At 45.6% G+C, this 25,880-nt stretch overlaps 1 protein-coding gene across 4 annotated transcripts in view; it reads left to right on the forward strand.

Annotated features, from left to right (window-relative positions):
- The window catches only part of SPTBN1 (spectrin beta, non-erythrocytic 1), a 235,250-nt gene that overhangs the window by 93,050 nt on the left and 116,320 nt on the right, over positions 1–25,880 (forward strand). The window lies entirely within an intron of this gene.

Consider the following 25,880-nt stretch of genomic DNA (forward strand, 5'->3'; position numbering starts at 1 on the left):
TCCCTCACCTACTTGGGCAACCACATTCCTGGCATGCCATGGATTATGGCTTTTATCTTGGGGATTTTGTGGGGGGGGGGGAGAGAGATGTCTTTCCCAGGGCTGACTATGGAAGCCTGGGGTGCCCCCCCCCAAATCCTCTTTCTCATTCATGTGAAACAATGACAACTAGGAAATGTGGTAGTTCTGGGGCTGTCAAAATATGATGGAGCCAGGTTGTCCTTGGCAATTTTAGAGCAGTGTGTGTGTTTTATGTATGGTGGATTCTCTGGCGTGGATGAAATAAGGACAATTCAGAATCTAAAGCTGATTCTCCCCCCCCCCTCTCTCTATTTCACACACACACATCTCACACATTTCCCCTCTCTCCTGGAATTGCATATCTACAAAAAGCAGTCAAAAGTTCAAACCTCAGTGTATATATTTCTTATTTTTGCTCCCTGCCGTCCCACAGACTCGAGCGCTGTGGTTCCTGTCAGAAAGCGAGCTCCAAGAATGTAGTTTTTGGGTTTGGCCATCTTCCAAGCCTACAATTTTATGATTCTGTGTTGGTTTTTCTCTTAATTTCTTGGCATGGGGGTTGGGGGTGGGGAAGGAATCCATTGTAGTATGTTGATCTTTGTGGAAAGCACACAGAAGTGATCCGGCGCTGGATACAAATGGATTAAAAACCAGCCATACCTTTTGAAACATTGTCGAGCAAAGTAGACATTGGCTTGGGGCGGGATGGGGAGCTGAAGCAAAATTGGGCTCCAAATCTATGCAGCGCGAGTTAGAAGTTATACAAGTGGGATCTACAACTTGCCAGCCAGCCAGCCCGGCCCTTTTGTAGGATACTCCAATTCATTCCTTCTCCCAGTTTTCCAACCAGCTGTCTGTCTCCATTCTCTGAGCACTGATCCTACTGGGGTTCACGTTGGGCTATTTTTAGTCCCTGCCGCTAGGTTCCCCCTTAAAGTTCTTCCATGCTTTTGCAAACCTTTGGGTTTTCCAGAGCAAGACAGCTGATACCTCTTTTAGCAGTATGCATGCCCAGGTTGCTTTTCTGACTCTCTCTGCCCTTTGACCAGAAGGCCTCCATGCCAGATCTGGTAAAAAATAAATAAACCCCTCAAGTTAAAAAGCGGATTGCCATGTGACATAGGGAAAGGTGGCCTACTGCTTAAAAATTAAGTATACGCCAGCAGCCTCTTGGGTGTGTGAAGTTCTTTTGAATCCTGACCATCCTAGCTTGCTCCTGGAAGAAGCCATGGCCGTTGGGCGTGAAATCACACCCCCAGTCTCTCCCCTGACACAGCCCTAAAGAAGCAGGTTTATCACCTTGTCAGTTTCACTCCTTGAGGAATTTATTTTTGCTTGTGGTTTTGAATTGTGCACCGGCTTGCTCTAGCAGAAATAAATGCCAAACCCTCTGCGCTGGTGTGGCGAAGATTCAGATTTAATTGAAAAACGCAACAGCAGCTGAATTGGAAGGAAGATCTGGAGGAAGGGTCTCCCTGTTGCAGGACAATCCATCACAAAGGCCTGTCTATTCATAGAACAGCAGAGGATGTTGGAACTGGGGGAAATGGTGTTGAAATGCATTGTTTGGGGTGGGATTTAGGTACAGGAAGCAGTCTTCAAGAGCGCACCAAATGCCAACGATTAGGATAAACGAACAGTGTGCTATCGCAAAGCTTCTGCTGACAAACCTGCGGAGTTTTTCTAAGTCTTTAAATGCCCTATTGTTTCTATATTTATTTAATTAGATTTATTGCTCAAGGGGGGGGGGAGGAAACACTTCCTTAGCTCACTTGCCCTCCAAACCCATGAGATGAGCCAATAATTTCCTTCAGCTAAAAGACAGAGAAACTGTGATACGTCTAAGGTTGCAGAATTATTCACCCTTGAAAAAGGTGGTGTTTCAGTGCAAATCCAAATTGAAAATCTGTAACCCTGCTAGATCATAGCTTGTTTTTTTTTAAAAAAAGAAAACTTAAAAAAAATCGCTGGCATGTTGCCTCTAGAAGTTTTGCCACGAGAAAATGCACCCCTTTTACTGAAAAATGGTCCACCATATTTGTATCTTACCCAATTGACTGCCCCAAGGTTACCCAGTAAACTTCCTGACTGCACAGAGGGTCGGACCCCGATCCCTCTGGTCCAAAACCAGCACCGTGCACTACGACACACGTAACCTTAAGATGCAAGTTTGTTCTGTTCCCCCAAACGCTCTGCTCGTTTGCAATGCATTTAATTGCAGGAATCGCTGCTCCATTCAGTTAATTTGTAGGTTTGGTTGGCAGAGCACGAACCGTATCTAGTAATTGTAATACAAGTCTTGTGCTGCTAGCTGTTTCCTTAGCAACTCCTGTTCCGAAGAACCTAAATTCAAAAAATAAATAAATAAGACACTGTGAAGTGAGAATGTCAAATTTTAAAAAATAGCAAAAATGTCCAGATGTTGAAAGCCTGAATCTTTGCGCTCCTGAGGCCGACATTAGATGGTACCCCAGGGATATCATAATATTTTGTAGAACCTTGCTCTTGCTTTTGTAAAAGGTTTTGCTTTCCTTTATGTGAGCAAACTTCCTTAATACACACACACACACACACACAATATTTGCATGCTAGCAGAACATGGATGAGGGAATGCCGTGTTCTTAGAAAACATGAGTCGCATCTGCACTATGCATTCATTGCCACTTTAAACAGTCGTGGCTTCCCCCCAAAGAATCCTGGGAAATGTAGTTCTTATGGGTGCTTTGAGAGTTGTTAGGAAACCCTTTTTCCTTCACAGCACCGCATTCCTTCCCAGGGAACTCTGGGAAGTGACGTGTGTCCCAGGCAGCCTGCCTTCAGAGCCCTAAGTTTGCCTGCTGCACTTAGGGCTCCTCCACACTTTTGCTTGTTCTGTGCCTAAAAAATATGGGTTTGAGTCGTTTTCTGCTTGACTCGTGCTTCCTAAGCATCATTCTGAGTGGTTCTCCCCTCCTACTCCTTTCCCAGGGAAAACCAGCTCTTTAGTGCTAAACTGGAGCCAACAGCAGTCGTCCATCAGAGAAAACCTGAAGTGCTGTTTGCTCCGATTGAGCACTAAAGAGCAGTTTTCCTGGAGACAGGGGAAGCCGCGGGACAAGAGGAAGAATGGATAAGCCCTCAGAGATGCTGTGGGGTGCTGTGCTCCTGCCAGCGTTGAACTGAAATTCAATTCCAAGTCTGCTTGGCTTTTGTACATGGAACCGTGGGGGTAGAGAATGCACCTCTGGTCCTTTACCTCTGGCAGCGACGTTTCAAGTTGCAAGAAAGAGGAATCTGACTAAACATCAGGAAGAAATTGCTGACATAAGAGCCGTTTGACAGTGGAACGGACTCCCTTGGGAGGTTTATTCACTGGAGGTTTTTAAGCAGAGGTGGGGTGGCCATCTGTCCTGGGTGCTTTAGCTGAGACTCTTGCATTTGCAGGGGGTTGGACTAGAGGACCTTCAGAGGTCCCTTCCAGCTCTACGATTCTATGATTTCCTGGGCCAGCCCTGATGGGAGTTGGTTGGCTCTTGAGAAACTACATGGAAGGTCAAGAAGCACCTGGGTAACTCTTGATAAATATGAACGTTATTTGGGCAAACCAGAGTACAGTGGTACCTCGGGTTAAGTATTTGTCCCGGAGATTCTTAACCTGAAACTGCTCTTAACCTGAAGCACCACTTTAGCTAATGGGGCCTCCTGCTGCTGCCGCGCCGCCGGAGCACAATTTCTGTTCTCATCCTGAAGCAAAGTACTTAACCCGAGGTAATATTTCTGGGGTAGCGGAGTCTGTAACCTGAAGCGTATCTAACCTGAAGCGTATGTAACACGAGGTACCACTGTAGTCTGCTCTTGGTCTTTCCAGCAATGCTCTTTAGAGCAGTCTTCTCTTTTCAGGTGCCCTCCGCTGGGGCTGATGGAAGTTGTAGCCCCAAACAACTGGAGGGCACCAGGTTAGGGAAGGCATTGTTTATTCTTTTTTTTTTTTAAAGAAATATTTATTGAAGTTTTACAAAAACATAAATACAAGAACACATAATAAAAGAAAAAAGAAAAATAAAGATACAACATACAAAAGCAAAGAAAAAATAAGAAAAATTAAAAACAATTCTATTTTTCATAACTTAAAACTCATTTGCTTGTTTCTTTGACCTCCTCACACCTCCCCTTCTTGTATTCCCATTTAAATAATCAAATCAGCAAATCCTTACCCTCTTTCATTTATCTTAACTCTATATCTTAACATTTTATAACTCTATATTTTCATCCATTATCAATTCATTTTTGCATATTCTTATTAACTTTGTTGCTAGTACCACTTATTTCCAATCCAACATCATTTTAACATTCACTAATTTTACAATGTTTCTGCAGATAATCTTTAAATTTCTTCCAATCTTCTTCCACCAACTCTTCTCCCAGGTCTCGGATTCTGCCAGTCATTTCCGCCAATTCCATATAGTCCATAACCTTCATCTGCCACTCTTCCAGGGTGGGTAAATCTTGTGTCTTCCAATACTTTGCAATGAGTATTCTTGCTGCTGTTGTTGCGTACATAAAGAACGTTCTATCCTTTTTTGGCACCAAGTGGCCGACTATGCCCAGGAGAAAGGCCTCTGGTTTCTTCAAGAAGGTATATTTAAATACCTTTTTCATTTCATTATAGATCATCTCCCAGAAAGCCTTAATCTTTGGGCATTGTTATTCTTAGTGCCATTATTCCTGCTCTTCACCCCAAGGTCCCACGGCTATTCTCAGTGATTTAAAATACAACTACAGCCAATCAAAGACAACCAACCACACCCTAGGACAGGGGTCAGCAACCTTTTTCAGCCGTGGGCCGGTCCACTGTCCCTCAGACCATGTGGTGGACCGGACTATATTTTTTTGGGGGGGAAATGAACGAATTCCTATTCCCCACAAATAACCCAGAGATGCATTTTAAATAAAAAGGGCACATTCTACTCACGTAAGAACACCAGGCAGGCCCCACAAATAACCCAGAAATGCATTTTAAATAAAAGCACACGTTCTACTCATGTAAAAACCGGACCGTCCGCAGGCTGGATTCAGAAGGCGAGTGGGCTGCATTTGGCCCCCAGGCCTTAGGTTGCCTGCCCCTGCCCTAGGCCAACCCCAACCTCTCTCACCACCAAAGGAATACAAGCGAATAGTAAAGAGGACCCACATAAGTGACGCTGACACAAAACCCCACACATGTACTAAGTAGAATAGAAGCATAACCACCTCACCCCACTCACCATTCCTCCCTCCACCTCTTCCCCCCTTTTCTTCCTAATGTAACACTAATGTCTCAACAAATGAAACTGACCTGTAGAAAATGTAACTTGGGAAAAGAGGCATTGCACATTTGTGAACCAAGAAATCTTTAATAAAGATATATATTTTTAAAAGGCAGTTTAAAACAAATCACAGTCAAAGAATGGGGTGTGTCCTATTATTTTTGTAATTTGATTTCAAGGAAGTACGGCCAAATGGCTATATTGCTGGCAAAAACCACATCTCAGTTGTGTGAAGAGACACTAGAACGGGCTGACCGAACAAATGCTGTTGATGGGAGATGTAAATGTCATGCTGAGAGATATTTTGAAGACGGTTCCTTCCTTTCTTTGCCCCGTGGTGTGGCATATTAGATAATTAAACGGGCAGGTGCTACAACACTCCAGCGTTTAGTTGCATTAATTTTCAGAATTTATAGCGGAGCTGTTATTAATGTGTGCAACGTATAATTACAGTGTTTCTTTCGGAATGCTGGGTTGCACAAAGGGGTGTGGATATGGCTGCCTTCCGAATGATTGGGGTTGGATCTGGTTGGTTTTGTCAAGCGGATTAACTTGTAGTATCTATGCAGATTTGCCTCTCCTGTGGGAAAAGAGGCACCTGACTCCGAGATAAAGTCATTGAATTGCTAGCTTTGATGAGAACATTAGCAAGTTTGATCAGTTAACAGATCTGTGCTCGAAGGTGTGGGGTGAAAGTTGAAATTTGCGTTGCCAAATCCCGTCAAAAACATTTTGGTACGGTGTGCTCAACTATTGTCTGGCCCGCAGTTCTTGCAGATAGTCAGTGTGAGTGAAGTCAAGGCTTGGTGGGTATCACAACCATCCAGAAATTTTCGTTTGGCTAGAAGGTTTCCTAAGATAGCCTGAAGCAGGGGCTCTTTTGCTCTTCTTCCTTTCTGATGAAGTTGACTGTAGTCCATGAAAAATTATGCTGTTTTAAATCTGATAGTCTTTAATGCAGGTAAGGGGACCTTTCTCAGTTCTGAAGGTCAGGTTGAGAGGGCTGCATTTGTCCATCCTGTTCTTCATTCCTCACCCTTGCTTTTAAGGTTCCACAAAACTCTTTGTTGTTGATGCTGCTAAAGTCTAACAATTCTACTGCACTGGAAATTCATATTTCCTGTTATGTATATGTATGAGCCCGTCAGTTTCATGAGATCATCACCTGCAGCCCTGCTCTGAATGCCTCCACCCTCTGAAGTTACATCAGTGCTGGTCAAGGCCTTATTGAATTAGTGCCCCAACTATGGAATACCCCAGAAATACTCCTTTGGTGCTGGCTTTTCTGTCTTTACATTCCAAGTCAAAACAGTCTTGTTTGCTAGAGTATTCAGTGTATGATGTTTCTCCTTCTTTGCACAGTTTGGGTTCTACCATTTCCTTGAGGCTCACTTGCTCCTAGCTTGGTTAAACAACTTCAGATTATTTTAGATCAGTTTAAATGTGAGTCAGCAAAAATAAATTAATATCCAGCGAACACAACCTCTGTTAGAATCTAAAAACAGGTCAGCATCCTTATTATTTGCCTTTTCGTTTTCGGCGCAAAACCTGCCCTGGTGAGTAGAACACTGTCAAAGAATCACGTGACAGAAATCAAACAATCAATCTGACATAAACTGTATTTCCAGCGTCCAACACTTTAAACAGAGGTGGTTCCCTCTGATGTTGCAGTATAAAAGCCCCTCTAATATTCTTAAAAGGGTCTCTTCTCCAGTCTTCAGAGAGTAGCTGGAAGTGGGGAGGCAGAAAAAGGGACTCCTTTCCTTCCACTCTGCAGTTTTAATCTGAAATTGTAGGTGCGGTACTGCGCCCAGAGCTCAGAAACTGCTCACGCTAACGAATTTCCCTGTGGCAAAATACACCTAGAACAATGGGAATTTCAAACACTGCTCCCAACATTCAGCTACATTGGATGAGTCAATGTGAGAGGGAGGAAAAACTTCTCTCATCGCTTCATGCCTCATTGTGTACACCCCCCATTTATTTGCCTCCCCCCCAAAAAAATATAAAACTCCAAATATTGCAAACTTTCCTCCCAAACCAACACCACAGCCCAACAGAGACAATAGTGGCATGATTTCATTTATAATTTCACATATTTATTTAAGAACATTTATATACCAGCTTAGGGATGCGGGTGGCGCTGTGGGTTAAACCACAGAGCCTAGGACTTGCCGATCAGAAGGTCAGCGATTCGAATCCCCGTGACGGGGTGAGCTCCCGTTGCTTGGTCCCTGCTCCTGCCAACCTAGCAGCCGAAAGCACATCAAAGTGCAAGTAGATAAATAGGTACCACTCTGGTGGGAAGGTAAATGGCGTTTCCGTGCGCTGCTCTGGTTCGCCAGAAGTGGCTTCGTCATGCTGGCCACATGACCTGGAAGCTGTATGCCGGCTCCCTCGGCCAATAAAGCGAGATGAGCAACCCCAGAGTCGGCCACGACTGGACCTAATGGTCAGGGGTCCCTTTACCTTTATATACTAGTTTAATGGAAGGGGCATAACTCAGTGGTACGAGCATCTGCATGGTTCTGTAAGCATGGTCACTGTACAATGTCCGGATGGGTTAAACAGATTTCCTACTGCTGCTCAGAGAGCTTTTCAGACTAAACTCTCAAGTTTTTAATTGTTGGCAGTGCAAAAAGTGTACAGCTGTGTTTTTGTAACCAGGTCGTGACTCACAAGCACTTGCTCGCACTTTGCGGCGTTTCCTAAGCCTGTTCTGGCCGACGCGGTTGTGCAGGGCCTGTGTTTCTTGTCACAACGGGAGTGTTAATTTTCTTTGGGGCTTGTATTCCAAAATCTGCTCCAGCAGATAATAGACCTTAAGGTCATGAACCATAAATGCCGCACAGTATGGTCTGTGAAAAGGAATAACAGCACCTTGTTGTTCCTCTCTCGGTGTTGCAGGAAGAGACGCAAAGTATTAAATGCAAGCATGGAGAACATGTTTAGCAGGAGGAAGGTCGCAAGTTGAATCCCTGGCCCAAAAGGAGAAAAGCAATAGGTAGCAGGTGATGGGAAAGACTTCTGCTAAACCCTATAGAGCACAGCTTTCCAAACTTTTCATGTTGGTGACATTCATCATTTCGCAACACAGTAATTCAGTTTTACAAGCAAACTGGAGGTTAAACTGACCCCCTTCCAGCCCTGGGAGGAGTGTGGGGCGTGTTGGTGTGATGCACTTACACACTGCAGCCGACACACTAACGTGTCGTGACACACAGTTCGGGAAGCTCCGCCATAGAGATTTGTTCTTGTGGGTTTATTTCAAACGAGTAAAAGAAACAGAGGCTGCTAGAAACACCATAACCAGACACTGGAGAGACCTGTCAGGAGTAAGCATGGACCAATGGTACCAAATAGTATGGGAAACAGCCCTACTAGAAAAATTAACTAATAAACTGAAACTGACACGGGGACAAACAGAAGAAGACACCTTCACCCCGGTATGGCTCCCCTTTATCACATACACAGCCCAACAGGACAACGACAATAATCCACCAACAGCATACAAATCAATATGGCTAACCTGATCCAAAACACCCACCCACCTCACTCACACACGAAAACAAAGATCACCACAGCCAATCACAAACAAACAATCACACCCTAGGCCAAACCCAACCTCTCTCACCACCAAAGGAACACAAGTGAACAAAACAAGCATGCTGACACCAAACTCTACATACATTAAGCATAACAGAAACACCGCTACCCGACCCCACCCCCATCCATCTCCCCTCCCTCCACCCCCTTTCTTTCTTTTTTTTCTTTTTTTTTCTTCTCTCCCTAATGCCTCATCAAATGAAACAGATTTGTAAAATTGTTACATGGAAGGAAAAAAAATACGAGGCATTACACTTACACTGTAAAACAAGAAAACCCTTAATAAAATATTAAAAAAAAAAAGAAAAGAAACAGAGGCTGCTTTTCTCCCATGTCAGCTTCGTAGCAAGCTGCAATGCCTAACTAACCTAGGAAAGAGCAAGGATCCCTTTGAATCTTGTTAGGAATACAGGAATGATGCCTTGTATTCTGAATTCTGAGCCAGTGTACCTTAAGGAGTGCCTTCACTTATATCAGTGGTCAAACTTGGCCCTCCAGATGTTTTGAGACGACAACTCCCATCATCCCTAGCTAACAGAACCAGTGGTCAGGGATGATGGGAATTGTAGCCCCAAAACACCTGGAGGGCCAGGTTTGGCCACCACTGACATATCAACCTCCTGAGTCAGCCAGATCTTCAGAGGAGGCAAGATGAGAGGCAAGGCTGGTGACTTGATAGAGCAGAGCCGTCTTGGTATTGGTGCCACAGCTTTGGAACTGGGGAGGCTTGCTATGTTTTGAGCAATGGCCTCAGCAGTACAGAGGCAAAGCTTCAAAGGTACCCTGGACAGCTCCATGAAGAGCTCAGGCTTAATGTTGCTTCAGCAGCAGCCATCCTCAGATTGAGTCTTCAATAAATAGGAGCTGTAGCACTGTATCAGTTGCTAGTTGTGTCTTTGGTAAGAGAAGCCTCTTCATTCATTGCTGTAACCCACCCACCCCCAATCTTCTGGTGAAGGGCAGGTGATAATGATTATAAACTTAAGGGGCCCCTGCCAACTTTATCAGTTGTTGACTTGGACAGAGTGAGAGAAACTGTGATTCCCCTGGAGCTTCTGAGCTGGAGGTCTCTGAGTTAGAGAAAAGCAGAGCGATGCTCTCAGGCTGGAGAGGTGCCAGCCCAATGGGCTTTCCTTTGCCGAAGTGTTTCTGTTTGGCCATTTCCCTTTGCGTTCTAATCCTTAGCCTTGTCCCCTGAAGAAGGAGAGTCTTGACTCAAGTCATGACAAGGCCAGACTGGTCAGTCCATTTTGACTTTCAGTAAGGCTGTGGAGAATTTTGCTGCTGTTCTGCCAACCTTTTAGTGGGTGCTGATTTGTTTGTGGACAGTCTCGAAGTCATCATGTGTGCTCCTTTTTTGTACAGTGGTACCTCAGGTTAAGTACTTAATTCGTTCCGGAGGTCTGTTCTTAACCTGAAACTGTTCTTAACCTGAAGCACCACTTTAGCTAATGGGGCCTCCTGCTGCTGCCGCGCTGCACCCTGAAGCAAAGTTCTTAACCTGAAGCGCTATTTCTCGGTTAGCGGAGTCTGTAACCTGAAGCGTATGTAACCTGAAGCATATGTAACCTGAGGTACCACTGTACTTGTTTGTCCTTTTGTTACAGTTGGTTATTCAAATAGTTATCGATCCAACATATGCAGTCACTTTTGGCCCCTGATCCACCTTGAGTTGGCAAAAAGATGCTATGTAAACAGATTTATTTATTTTAACAATAGCCACTACTTTTTGTTATGGTTAGGTTTTGCCAAATCTGCAGTGATTTGGAACGCGACTGTTCCGGCACCATAATTCTGTATGTATCTTACCTCAGAGTATTTCTGTGGGGGAACCCCTTTCGTTGGCAGGAGTCAAAACTTAGCAAGACAAGCGAGTAAGACGTTTCCTTGTATCCCAGTGACATGATCCACAGATGGTGCTTTAAAAACGCGTGATGCTCTAGCATACCTCGAAGGTGTCCCAACAAAAACCTGTAAAAAGGTGGCACAGAGTTCTTCATCAGGCGAACCTTTGCAGCCCATATAACTTAAAATACTTTGATAGTTTAGTACGAAGCAACGTTAGCAGTGCACATCCCTTATTTTGCATGCAATTTTTGGATGGGTTTTTGCTCTTAACTATGCTCTTCCTTGAGTGCCATTAAAATATGCCTTAATTTAAAGCACTGGAGGAATGTTGGAGAAGAGAAAATTATAGTGTTGCATCCTGATTCATAGAAACCGTTTCCTGCATTGGATTCCCCCCCCCCTTTTAAACTGGGCAGTTTGTTGTGTTTCCTATTATGCATTGCCCAGATGTTCATGGCCAGAATTTCAAGTATAGCTATGGTCTGCCTTTGTCCTACCGCTGCCCCCTGCCAAGCCTGAGCAAGGTTATAGTGCAGGTATTTAATTACTGTACTTCCTTCAAAGGGGTTGTTTTGTCTCCTTCCCGCCACCCTTCAGTTCCCATTTAAAAACTGCGCTGAGCAGGATTAAATGTCTCTGTGTTATTCAGTTTCAGCGCAAGACGTTAACACAGCCCTGGCAACATAAAGGAGCACAGTCATCTTATATTAAATGAATCGCTCCAAAAACGTTGGCTTTAAAAGAGTGGGAACTTGTATTCCCTTCCTCCACCTCCTCTCTTTCTCTGAGCATGCAAAATATTTGATATTCTGCTTTCTGTCTTGGAAGTGTTTGAATATTTCGGGAGGGTGCCACCGTGCATGTCCCGAAATTGTAATTATAAGAGCTGTTGCTAGGGCTAGTTACTAGAACAGACAGATTCTCAATGGTTCAGATGCTATTTTTTTTTTTTTAAATTTGGGAAACGAAACTCCAGTAATAAGTTTTATTAGAGCCTTTGGAGATTTTATCTTGCTTATGGTACTATTGGAAACAGCTTTGTGGTAGAGCAGATACTTTGCATGCAAAACGTCCCAGGTTTCTTCCTGGTTTCTTAGGATTGGGCAATTGCAGAGCTATCAGAACTGATGGTCTGATTCAGTATAAGGCACTTCCCTGTGCTCTGGTAGTACTATCAGTGTAAAGGGTGGGTTAATATTATGAATTAAATTTGTATATCGCCCTTCATCCATAGATCTCAGGACTGCAATACCTCAAGAACTGCCTCTTTCCATATGAGATCATCTTCTGAGGCCCTCCTTCATGTGCCGCCTCCTCGAGAGGTTCGGAGGGTGGCAACATGAGAACGGAGCCTTCTCTGCAGTGGCTCCCCGTCTGTGGAATGCTCTCCCCAGGGAACCTTGCCTGGCGCCTTCATTATACAGTCATACCTTGGGTTGAAGTAGCTTCGGGTTGAGCATTTTCGGGTTGCACTCCATGGCGACCCGGAAGTAACGGAGCATGTTACTTCTGGGTTTCGCCACTCGCGCAGACGCTCAAAATAACGTCACATGCATGCGCGGAAGTGGCAAATCACGACCCGCGGATGCAGGTTGAGTTCGCTTCAGGATGCGAACGGGGCTCCGAAACGGATCCTGTTCGCATCCAGAGGTACCACTGTACACCTTTTGGCGTCAGGAAAAAACGTTCCTTTTTAACCAGGCCTTTGGTTGATCTGAGTTACATCCTATGCCCTTTTAAAATGTGGTTTTTTTGTGTGGGGCTATTAGGTTGTTGTTTTTATTTTTATTAGGTATTTTGTGGTTTTATATCTTGATTTTATTCTGTGAACCACCCTGAGACCCCCAGATATAGGGTGGTAAATTAAATAAATAAATAAATCTTAAGCACAATAAAAAGGCATAAATAGATCACTTCTCCAACGAACCTATGGTCTATATTTCAGCAGCAGTGGAGACAACAAAAGTGGAAGGGTCCCTTTAATGTCAAAGCCCTGAAAAAGTACTGTAATGAGTCTTTTTTTTTCCCCTCCCCCCTTTTTTTAATTAAGAGATACTTTTATTCTGGCTTCTAAAACTATGGTGTTGTAGCAAACATTAGTCATTCTCAGAAGGGAATGGCTGTGACTAACACAGGCCCAGTAATTTCAATGGGTCTAGTAGAACTTGGTTGGATTATACCCATAATTGTTTCTAGGCCCTGGAGAAACTGTTAGGGTTGTAGCACCTTGGAAAGGCCTAGCCATGAAGCCTGCCACTTGGAACTTATCCTTTTTAACTGTCCAACCAACACTGGGAAATTGAGTCTGGGAGCCGCCATTTTATTTTCCCATGGTGACACTCAGGGGCATTCTGCAAAAAGTAATGAGTCTTTGAGTTCTTCAGTGAAATGTACACCCCGCCCTCCCAAGCTTGGTTCATGCCATACTTGTGCCAAGCTGGCACTCTCTGCTCGCTGCACAGGTGCAACTGGAGCTCAGCTATATGTGACCAGCAACCTAGCATCTTGCAATCTGTTGCTGGGCTGCAGGGCTACAGGCTAAGGAGGAGGGAGAAATCAAGCACCGTTGTGCTCTTCCCACCTAAATAAAAACTCTGTACGTGCAAAATAGAATAACTCCAGTCAAGGCTTCTCCTTCCACTACCAGGTTTCTGTGTGCATGGAGCATAGCTGTCAACTTACAGATTTGTAAATAAGGGACCAGCAGCCTCAAAAATAAGGGACCAGCAGCCAAAATAAGGGATTTTCCGGGCACAGGTATGTTCAACTTCTGAGCCCCTCCGAGCCAAAGGCAGAAAGCCCAGCCAGCAGCCAAACAAAGCCTCAAGCTGTGGTTCCCACAGCGCAGCAACCCGGCAAAGGGGACGCAGCAAGGAAAACTACCGTCACCTCTCTGCTGGGAAGCGCTGAGCAAAGGCGAGTCCCCAGGCAACGCGGCCGATTTGATCAGCACAAGGCATGCAAGCTCCACCCCCCAGTCGTTCTTAGACTCCTTATTGGGTGAGCAACGCAGCCAAGCAACACAGTTGGAGCCTCCCTCCTCCCTGGCTGGCAGGGAGGGAGGGAGGGAGAGGAGCTGCTTCCTTTGAAACCCGGAAAATTTAAGGGACATCATCAATAAGGGACAGCAGCGGGACACAGCGCTGGGATAAGGGACTGTCCCGCCAAATAAGGGACGCTTGACAGCTATGGCATGGAGAAGTCAATCATTTGCTCCATCACCCATAGGATGAACTGGTATGGCCCACATTGGCTGTCTGCAGAAATCTCTGGCATTTGCAAGGCAGGAATAAAGGTAAGGGTTTGCAGCTGTTGCCCTGCCCACTTTCTTTGCCTCTGGCCCCACCCACCACAGACGTGTGGCCCCCTGAAGCTTCTCCATGAGGAAGTGTGGCTCTCAGGCTGCCCAGGTTTCCTCACCTCTGCAGCAAAAATGCCAGCGTCCGTGGAGCCAGGAGTACCCGCTAGCTGTTGCCAGAGCATCAGTGTTTAATCTAGCTGGCTTTATTGGCTCCCAGAGGCAATGCTGTTAAACAGGTCTTGGGAAGGAAATCTGCCTGTGCTCCTGAGCAAGGATAGTCCTTTCAAGGTCGGAGTCAAAGGCCATTGCCAAGCAGAATTAGAAGCTTGGGGATTATGCTTCATTACGGAATTAATCCCCCATTGTTCACAAGCCCGAAATCGAGTGCGGCAGAATTATAAAAATAGGAAATGGCACGTAGGCCCATGTGGCTTCGCGCCCTTGTCTTTGCCATCCTGGCCTGGTTTTCATGTCACTCAAAGCCTACTAGGACGTCTTCCAACGTAACTGGAAATCCATGTCTTGGGAGGGGAAGACGTGATGCGAGGGCTTTTTAAAAGCAGGGAGAATTTATGCAGATGGCAAGGCAGGTTTTTCCTCGTAGTTTTCTTTTTGTATTTGTTTGTTTTTTTCAAAAATTATTATTTTAATTTGACAAAGTAATAACCATACGCGGAACGAGTCTGCCCCTGCTGCTTGATGGAGGTAGAAACTGTCTCTCATGCCTTGCTACGCTGCCGTTTCTACGGGGATATACGCTCGGTATTTATTACCCCTGCTATGCAAAAATCTCCAGATGAATCCGAACTTCAATGCCTAAAATCCCTGGTAGAGGACAAGGATCCTGGGATCACGTTAAGGGTAGCCAAATTCTGTGCGATTGCCATAAAACTTAGGGAACAAGCTGTAATCATAATAAATAAATAAGAATAAAAATGTGCACCCCACCACCGAGACCATTCCACTGTAATTATCCAACCTCCTGAAATTTCAACACCTCTTGTGATGGTTTGACCCCTTTCCGTTTTAACAGTACAAACACCTTCCGTATCTCCTTGAAATCATTTCTCCTGCATGTTCCCTGCCTTACCTTAATGGCATATGAAAATTTATCATTAACAGCTATATCCCACACCTCTTTATACCATTTTATATTCTGCTTGCCCCTTCCACTTCCTAGCTATCACAATTCGTGCAGCTGTCCGTTTCTTTCATCCCTGTTCCCACAAAGAACCCTGCAATCTTAGGTAGAAAAGCAGTCTGTCCCCTTTGGTGAGCACGCTCAACAACGTCAGAAGAGTCTACTGGATCAGGCCAGTGGCCCACCAAGTCCAGCGTCCTGTTCTCACAATGGCCAGCCAGAGAAGCAGGTCCCCGGGCACAAGAGCTCTCTCCCCTCCTGCCGTTTCCAGCAACTGACATTCAGAACCATTGCTGCCTTCCACCATGGAGACAAGAGCTAGTAGCAGACTTGCACTTGTCTCATCCTCTTCTAAAGCCATCCAAGTCGGTGACCATCACTGTGCTGGGCTCAGGGGTAACCTGTGCAACATGGTCCAGGACCAGTCCAGAATCCAAAGGTTCCGCCAGTGGCGTAGCGTGGGGGGTGCAGGGGGGGCCAGCCGCACCGGGCGCAACATCTGGGGGTTAGGGTTAGGGGGCGCAAATCCACGGGTTAGGGGGTGCAAATTACTTGCCTTGCCCCGGGTGCTGACAACCCACGCTACGCCACTGGGTTCCGCTAGGAGTTAGTCCGACAGGGCCAAAGCAGGAAACCAGGCAAGGACAGGTACAGGATCTAGCATACAGCAATGTTGCTCCCACAACCTGGGGCAGGGCCTGACAGCCTTTTATCTTTGTCGGGGTAGCAGCTGGTCCTGATCCCCCAGTGACTCACCTCCCTGTCTCGCCCGAAGGCGAGCACTCCTCCTGCGAGTACTCAGGTCTCTCCTTCTCTCAGGCCTTAGTCTCTGCAGCTCAGGAGACATCGGTGGGTTACTAGACCCAGGGGCCACCTCAGCCTCCCCTGACCAAACCAGTAGTGGAGCAGCTGTAAGTGACGGCCCAGCTGAAGGTAACGAGGTAATCCCCACATCTGGAGCCAGGGCAGGCTCAGGCCCCTGACTCGGCCCAGCTGGTGTTTGTTGCAGGGGCACCTGTGCAGACTGGGACTCTTCAGGATCAGGCCTCAGGCTTGGTTCAGGTGATGCCTGAGGCAAAGGATCTGGTGTAGGCTGAGTCTCCTCTGGTTCCGAGCCCAAGTCCCAGGCCACCACAATCGCTGATTCCTGGGGCACCAAGTTCCATAGTTTCACTCTGTGCTGGCTATGCAGTGCTTAATTTATTTAAAGCACTGCTTCTCTGCCTTTCCACATGGTACAAGGGCAGCTTGCACCAAAATACAGAAAGCACAATAAAACAGCAGCCGGCTGGTCACTGGATGCACAATTTCATGTGCTCTATACTTTTCTGTCTCCTATCAGAAGAGAGAGCTCATAGGGAGGCAGCTCCAGCACACACCCCCACACCCCCACACCCTAAACAGTGATGAACATGACCAGTCAAAAGCTGTTTGGGGAACCTAACACTTTCTAAGACTCTTTGCAACCCTGAGTAGAGGAGAATATCTTCCTTTCACTGCATAGCCAGCTGTTTGTATTGCGTGGAAGGCCAAAGCTAATATTTATATTTCATTGACCGTTTTCAGTGGAGAAATAAATGAAGGAAGTGAAAAAAGGGAGAGAACAAAAGAAAAAGGGGGTGAAAGTGCTTGAAGCTGTGATACAATATATGAGCATATAAGTACAGTGGTACCTCGGTTTATATACGCTTCAGGTTACATACGCTTCAGGTTACAGACTCCGCTAACCGAGAAATAGCGCTTCAGGTTAAGAACTTTGCTTCAGGACGAGAACAGAAATTGTGTTCCGGAGGCGCGGTGGCAGCAGGAGGCCCCATTAGCTAAAGTGGTGCTTCAGGTTAAGAACAGTTTCAGGTTAAGAACAGACCTCTGGAACGAATTAAGTACTTAACCCGAGGTACCACTGTAGTATGATTATTCAACAGAGCATGAAATTATTAACTAGTCATTGTAATTTTTATAATTACCTTCCTAATATCATTGTATTTATCCGTACACAATCTGTGCCTAAAAGCAATCTGGTCCGTACGTTGCAAGGGTGATCATATCTTCTACCCATCAGTCAAAGCGGGCCATAGTATTGTCTTTCCAATGAATCAATATCCATCTTTTGGCAGAAGTAAGGTCCATCTACGTAGATCCACTGTCAAACAACATACAGTTGGTATGAGGGTTTAGGATATTATTATCACCTGACAATGTTAATATTTCCCCCAAAGTAGTATTTATACATCTAAATACCTTCCTCCAAAAATTGGTAAGCTTCGGACATTGCATAAACATATGTTTCAAAGAAGCATTTTCCGAATTACATCTCCAGCAACACATTGATGTAGATAGTGCTTTTCTGTACAAGTGTATTGGAGTCTAACAAATTCTAAATATTCTTAGTTTTTAATCCAAGGACCCACTTGCTACGGAAGCTAAAACATTGTCCCGGTGAATAGGAAAGCTCAGTTCTTTATTCCACTCATTTCTCATGTTCTGTAAGACAAATTGATTAACTGAAACCAGAAAACAGTTGGCTTTGTGGTTCAGTCCACAGCATTGCCAGGTAAAGGCTGGGGCATAGGAGGTTGCCTTATACAAAGTCAGACTATCGGTCTACCTAGCTCAGTATTGTCCACACTGACTGGGGACGCCAAGGTACACTGACATTCCCAGTGCTAGTTGGAGATGCTGGGGATGGACCACTGAATCTTCTGCATGTGTGCCAGGAGGCAGAGGGACATTGTTCACTAGTACAATGGAGACGTAAGCCTTGACTCGCTTGCTCCACGTGGGAGTAAAAAGGTCCATTCATATTGACCAAGCCCCTGTGTTGTGAATCCCTTATTGTGCCATGCTTGGCCGTGCAACCATTTCTGATCATTCCCCTCCTTGCTTGAAGAGCCAAGAATTCACTACTGGTTGTTACTGAGACTCTGTGAGTTTTCCCATTGGCTCAAAGGAGCAACAGCCGTCAAGGTTGTCTCATGCCTTCTTGTGGATAGCTCAGTCGGTTAGAGCTTGCCGCTGATAACGCCAAGGTTGCAGGTTCGATCCCTGTATGGGACAGCTGCATTGCAGGGGGTTGGACTAGATGATCCTCAGGATCCCTTCCGATTCTGTGATTCTATAGGAGAGAAAGGGAAAGGCAGGAAGCCTTGACTGCATTTCACTTGTGTGGTTCACAGTATGATCCTATGCATGTGTGCCTTGTTGAGTTCAGTGGGAATTGCTTCCAGGTAAGGTTGCAGCCTCAAAGACATGCATGATGTTAGCTAGATTCACAGGATGTGGTAGGGCAAACCATGGTTTACTGGGACTGCACAAAGGCATAGGACCCCCCCCCCAATAAAAAGCTATTTTACTCCTCCCCACCGGTCCCTTTCGTTGTCATGCAGTGCTGAGCCAAGGTCTGACTGAGCGTGTTGTTTGAACCGGGACACCATGGTTAAACTCTCTTCACACTAACCACAACTGTAGCCAAGAACAAACCTTATGGGTTCGGTTGACATGCAAAGCCAAACCTTCTGATTATGAGGCCTTTTGAAAATAGAGGGAAATGGTCTGCGATTAACACCAGCTCTCCTTGACGGGCAAGGAGTGATTGTAGCAAACAGTGTTTTTATACATCTGGGACTCCGCGCTGCAACATTTTGTTGCAGATCCCACTACTTCTTATTTCTTCAGAATGTGAATATAACCTTAACGGAGAAAGAATGGAAGCAAGGGCCTCTTGTTTTTTCCTGCCTGCCAAAAGCATGCTGGATGGATGATGATCACTCATAGTTGTGACTTTTAATGTAGAGGCTAAGGTCACAATGGCGGAGAGGGAATCCATGCCAGCACAAAGAGCCCTGTACTGTGCCTACTGGAACTTGGCAGCCCCAAGCTGAGAGCGTCCTTTGTGAAAGAAAACTACTGTAGCCAAACTAATATTAACCAGTCTCCGCAGACGGCTTGAATGCCCCACTGTTTTCCCCTCTTAGGAAAGGGTGGGTGGCTGGGGAGAAAGCCGAATTGAAAGGTCCTTCAGTCTCCAAGTGGAATGTTCTTTATAAGCAAGCATATAATAATCATGGTGCAGGCGAGAGATCCTGTGAAATCTCTGGCATGGTTGTCTTTTTAAAAAAGGGGGGAAAGAGGGGAAAAGAAAGCACAACCAACAGTCCTAAAATGATTCGTTTGGAAACCTGCAGGATTCGACTCAGAAGTGTGCATTTTGTTCATCAGAGATTGGAGCGAAGACTTTCTCCACTGTTACAGCCCAGATTTGAGTACTGGGGTCATAAAGGGTCAGATCTTATCTCCCCACGTGCTGTGGTCCTAATGTAGCTTGATATCCCCTCCTCTTGATTCAATACAGTGGTACCTCGGGTTACAGACGCTTCAGGTTACAGACTCTGCTAACCCATAAATATTACCTCGGGTTAAGAACCTTGCTTCAGGACAAGAACAGAAATTGTGCTCCGGCGGCAGCGGGAGGCCCCATTAGCTAAAGTGTTACCTCAGGTTAAGAACAGTTTCAGGTTAAGAACGGACCTCCGGAACGTGCACTGTACAGTGGTACCTCGGGTTAAGTACTTAATTCGTTCCGGAGGTCCGTTCTTAACCTGAAATTGTTCTTAACCTGAAGCACCACTTTAGCTAATGGGGCCGCCTGCTGCTGCCTCGCTGCCGGAGCCCGATTTCTGTTCTCATCCTAAAGCAAAGTTCTTAATCTGAAGCACTATTTCTCGGTTAGCAGAGTCTGTAACCTGAAGCGTATGTAACCTGAAGCGTATGTAACCCGAGGTACCACTGTATACACATGCATGAGCACAAACCCTTGTCCCTTTCAAATCCCCTACATTTGTAATGTGTCTCTTTGGCACCCAGCGGCTCTCTCATTTAGGTTCATAGTGCAAATCCCAGTCCTGCACACACGGAGGCAGAATACTAGGTGCAGTGATTTCTAACTCCTACCCATCAGCTAAAGCTCATGCCTCTACTGCTTGATTCTAGCCATGGACCTCATGTCTAGTTTGGCTCTCATATTAACTCTTTTGAGTGTTGATTAAGCTCAGAAAGAAAAGCTCTTACTTAGCTCTCTGGGATGTCGCCCGGGGCAGAGGGACAATGTTAAGAAAGATCCATTGGCATATTCAGATATTTCATGTGTCATTTTACGTTTGTGGAAAGCTTCGTCCATTTAGTCTTCTTGAAATGCAAAATGTGTTGCAATGCTCATCAGAGAGGGTGGGGTGTGGGGATATTGTGTCTGAATTCTGCTCTGAGTTCAGGGCTGCCTTGAGATGTCTTCTAAAAGTCTGGTAGTTGTTGTTGTCTTTGACATCTGGTGGGAGGGTGTTCCACAGGGCAGGAGCCACTACCGAGAAGGCCCTCTGCCTGGTTCCCTGTAACTTGGCTTCTTGCAGTTATTCTCTAATAAGTTTTGCCTGTGAAATCGCTCGAGGAGCAGCCAGAGGCCTTGCAGTTTCATCGAACGAGGAAGATCACGTGCTCCGAGAGCTACCCTTTTGCCGAAATGAACCTGGCAGTGGGGAAGTGCAAAGTTTCCAATGGCTGCAAAACTGCAGCGGAGTTGCTTTAAGAGTAGGACAATCGAAATCAGCACTGCTGGGTTATGCAGGGTTTCCCTGTTGCTCATCTGCCAAACCAATGAAATTCTGTCTGTACATATCCGGCTGTTTGTTTGCTTTTGGGGGGATGACGACAGGGTCGTGTTTTAGCCCAGAGATTGCAACCGAGCAAAGTCTAAAGTGATTGTGATTGCAATGAGTGATTGTGATTGTGATTGAGGCATAAAACAATACATGGATGAAACCGGAAGGCCCCTCGGGGTTTTCTGGTCCAATGTTGCTGAATGCCAGCTGTTGGGAATCACAAACGAGAGAGGGCTGCTGTGCTCAGGTCCAGCTTATGGGCTTGCCCCAGGTATCTGGTTGGCCACTGTCAAAAGAGGGTGCAGGATTGGATGGGCCTTTGGTCAGATCCAGCAGTGCTTTCCTTCTTTATATCTCTGCTCTGTACATCCACATGTACAGTGGTACCTGGGGTTACAGATGCTTCAGGTTACAGACTCCGCTAACCCAGAAATAGTACCTCAGGTTAAGAACTTTGCTTCAGGATGAGCACAGAAATTGTGCGGTGGCAGCGGGAGGCCCCATTAGCTAAAGTGGTACCTCAGGTTAAGAACAGTTGCAGGTTAAGAGCGGACCTCTGGAACGAATTAAGGTACCACTGTATATGTTCCTAATTCAGTGGTACCTCGGGTTACAGACGCTTCAGGTTACAGACTCCGCTAACCCAGAAATAGTACCTCGGGTTAAGAACTTTGCTTCAGGATGAGAACAGAAATCGCATGGTGGCGACGTGAGGCTCCATTAGCTAAAGTGGTACCTTAGGTTAAGAACAGTTTCAGGTTTAAGAATGGACCTCCGCAACTAATTAAGTTCTTAACCCAAGGTACCACTGTATGTAGATTTTCATAGAATCATAGAACTTTAAAGCTGGGACCCAAGGGTCATCTAGTCCAACCCCCTGCAATGCAGGAATCTCAATCCATGATGAATGGCCGACCAACCTCTGCTTATAAGCCTCCAAGGAAGGAGAGTACGCCACTTCCTATGGGAGTCCAGTCCTCTGTCAAACAGCTCTTACCATGTGTATGTATGCATTCGTACAAAATATAAGAGCAGCCTCAAATGTGAGGTTTGGGGACATTCACGGCTCCTACCCTGTTCTTTCTTGCTGATAGTGGTGTGGGTTTTCCAGAAACTTTTGAATTGGAAAATCTCCGCTATGCATGTTAGACTGGTGTACGTCAAGGGAAAAAGAATCAGTGATCTAATTTAGCATGCATAGTTTAATTGTATTGGGTAAATAAAGGTAATAACTTTGAAACGGACATAAACTTGCTGACAATTTAGTTGGGCTTGGCATGCATTCATGGTTACTAATGAACTAAGACACAGAGAAAAAATCCACAGAAAAATAAAATGCTGGAAATTTTTCATATTAGTTTTCTTTTGGACATGCATCGCAACACCCTGATGTGTTAGCTTTCCAAGTGCAGGGAACTTTTGATGTGGAGGCATGCTCTGTGCATTTGCCTAATCCTTCCAAGGCCGTCTAAGCCTGCAGCCATATCTTGTGGTCATGAATTCTAGAAACTGGTTGTGCATTGTGTAACTTGATTTCTTAGATCTGATGCCAAGCAGTTTCACTGAGTAACCAGAAATTACATAATATAAGAAGAGCACCGCTGGATCAGGCCAGTATCCTGTTCTCACAGAGGGAAACCAGATGCCTGTGGGAAGCCCACCATTGACATGTGGCCCTGGGAAGGTTGTCGAAGAGATAATGCAACCCTCAGGCTGTAAAAGATTCCCCAGTCCTGGGCTAGAATTAAGGAAAAAACTTGATGTGCAATACCTCCAGTGTTAACGCATTAGCAGTGTCTGGTTATTCTGGGACACTCCTAACAATGCTGTTTTTTTTAAGGTACACGGGCTTTTGAGATACACATCGCCATATAATGGCTAGGGGTATGCTTATTTTTAGAGATCTTCTGCAAGAAACCTGCGCCACAGTGTTCTGAAATTCCACCGATGCATAGCTACTGACCTGGTCCCGAGAGATGGAATCTGGAATTGCATGATGCGCTTTTCAAATATTTTCTTTGCATATTACACTCTGCGGTATCCCACTACATGAGACCAGATGTGCCGTTCAGAGGGAGGGAGAGAAACATTCCAGTCACTGTCAAAGCTTTTGCTCATCTGTAAGTCGCCCACATCTAGACAGCATCTTAAAAAGCAGAGACATCACCTTGCCAACAAAGGTCCGTATAGTTAAAGCTATGGTTTTCCCAGTAGTGATGTATGGAAGTGAGAGCTGGACCATAAAGAAGGCTGATCGCCGAAGAATGGATGCTTTTGAATTCTGGTGCTGGAGGAGACTCTTGAGAGTCCCATGGACTGCAAGAAGATCAGACCTATCCATCATTAAGGAAATCAGCCCTGAGTGCTCACTGGAAGGACAGATCCTGAAGCTGAGGCTCCAATACTTTGGCCATCTCATGAGAAGACAAGACTCCCTGGAAAAGACCCTGATGTTGGGAAAGATGGAGGGCACAAGGAGAAGGGGATGACAGACGACGAGAAGGTTGGACAGTGTTCTCAAAGCTACCAGCATGAGTTTGACCAAACTGCAGGAGGCAGTGGAAGACAGGAGTACCTGGTGTGCTCTGGTCCATGGGGTCACAAAGAGTCAGACACGACTAAATGACTATAAACAACAACAACAACAACAACATGTCACCTGGCAGGCGTTGTGGCCTAGAAGAGGAAGAAGAAGCCTTTGGATTTGATATCCCGCTTTATCACTACCCTAAGGAGTCTCAAAGCGGCTAACATTTTCCTTTCCCTTCCTCCCACAAAACAAACACTCTGTGAAGTGAGTGGGGCTGAGAGATTTCAAGAAGTGTGACTAGCCCAAGGTCACCCAGCAGCTGCATGTGGAGGAGCGGGGAATCGAACCCAGTTCACCAGATTACGAGTCCACTGCTCTTAACCACTACACCACACTGGCACTTGCTTTTACGGCACCTTTCCCCAACTTGATGTTCTACAGACATTTTGGACAACTCCCATCAGCCCCACCTGGTACAGTCCCAAGCATCTGGAAGGTACCAGGAAGAAGAAGGCTTAGTAAGGCACAATGGAAAAAGCTGTGAATCATAGAGAGGGGTTTGGGTAGGAATGCAAAAGTCCTGCCCAGGCAATGCAGACCCCACTCAAACTTTGGCCGGTTGCTAACACTTAGCAGAAATCTCCAGCGCATCTGAAGGTTTCTCAGGCAACACCTGGATCGAGAGGGCTAGATGCATGGAATTTATTTTAAACTCAAAGTTCTGCTTCGCACAGAAGCTGTGAAGAGTTGCTGAGGGATGCTGAGTTGCTGAGGAAAAGGAAGAGAAGAGATGGACAAAATAATAATTGCCACACATTTTTGCTTACAGGTTCCACCTGGTGATGAACCTCAGTGATCACAATGATGTTGTTTCTCAACAGGCAGATTTTAACATTTCTCTGCAGCTTCTTCTAAACATGCTAATGAATTTATATCTGCCAAGCTCAAGCTATTTGAATAAATGAGTTTCATAGCTCTTCAAGGATAGGGAGAAGATGTCTTTTTAAAAATGTTTCTCAAATCATATCAGCGCCAAATCTCATTACGTATAATTATTTTTTGAAAAATCTCCTCCCTCCTGCTTTTTTCTTTTTTAAAAAAAATTGCAGTGGCTTTGTGCAAAAAGCTCTCAAATTGATCCAGCCAGTTAACAGCAATTTTTACTGTAAGCCGTGGAATAATTTGACATGCTTTCAAATTGGGAGATTTCAAAGTGAGTTAAATATCTGCTGGGGTCGTTGAATTTCTGAGTTCTTACCGTGTTGCATTGTGCAGTTCAAAATCTAGCTTAGGTGGTAATTACCGAATGCAAATGACTCTTTTCCCCCATCCTGTTTCCATAGGAACAAACTGCGCATCGTGGTTATGAGCCCAGTCTTTGGAGGACAGAAAAATTATTAATATCTCAGCAACACAGTGGCTTACTATACTGTTCCTCTATTGTTTTAAAACAAAATCTGGTAACTGTAAAAATGGCAGTTTTAATTGCAGTGCATTTCAAAATTGGTGCAAGAACATAGAAAGCTGCCCTACACTTCTGGTTCATCTCATTTAGTATTGTCTACTCCAAGGTCCTCTTGGTAGCTCCACCAGCCTTAGAAGTTCAGGTGGTTGTGGTCATCTCAGAGAGGGCATTCGATGTGGCATCTTCTAGGTTGTAGAAGTCCCTTGTCACAGAGGTGTGTCTGGCATCTTCTCACGGAGGTGTTTTCATGGCATCTACCACTGTTAGAGGGACGTGGGTGGCGCTGTGGGTTAAACCACAGAGCCTAGGACAGAAGGTTGGTGGTTCGAATCCCCGCGACGGGGTGAGCTCCCATTGCTCGGTCCCTGCTCCTGCCAACCTAGCAGTTCGAAAGCACGTCAAAGTGCAAGTAGATAAATAGGTACCACTCCGGCGGGAAGGTAAACAGCGTTTCCGTGCGCTGCTCTGGTTTGCCAGAAGCAGCTTAGCCATGCTGGCCACATGACCCGGAAGCTGTACGCCGGCTCCCTCGGACAATAAAGCGAGATGAGCGCCGCAACCCCAGAGTTGGCCATGACTGGACCTAATGGTCAGGGGTCCCTTTACCTTTACCTTTACCACAGTCAGGGACCGTGCTGAGGAGGGCTGCACTGAGGAGGAATGGTGGGAGCCACCCCCTCCTCCTGATCCTGAATCTTCCCAGGAGCACGAGGACAGTATAGATTTGGAACAATGGCTTGCAGAGGGGCACAATTCAGAAGGCAGAAGCTGGGAAATACTGGATAGGGAACAGTTAGGAGAAAAAACACTGGGAAAGAGAGGGTTAACAGATTCACAGTCTCTGGATAGTATCCACCCCCCTTCCCCAAAGTCACGGAGAGCTCAGGAAGTGTCAGAACAGAAAGCTCAGAGGCTACAAACTCAAGATTACAAGACATAGGAATGACGTAGATTAATAGGGATGGAGAGGGGAATGACCTTACTGCCATTCTGGGAAGACACTTTATTTTGTCCTTCGCTGTGTTTATTAAA

The sequence above is a fragment of the Podarcis filfolensis genome, assembly GCF_964270895.1.
Source record: "Podarcis filfolensis genome assembly, chromosome: 3".
Taxonomy (NCBI): Eukaryota; Metazoa; Chordata; class Lepidosauria; order Squamata; family Lacertidae; genus Podarcis; species Podarcis filfolensis.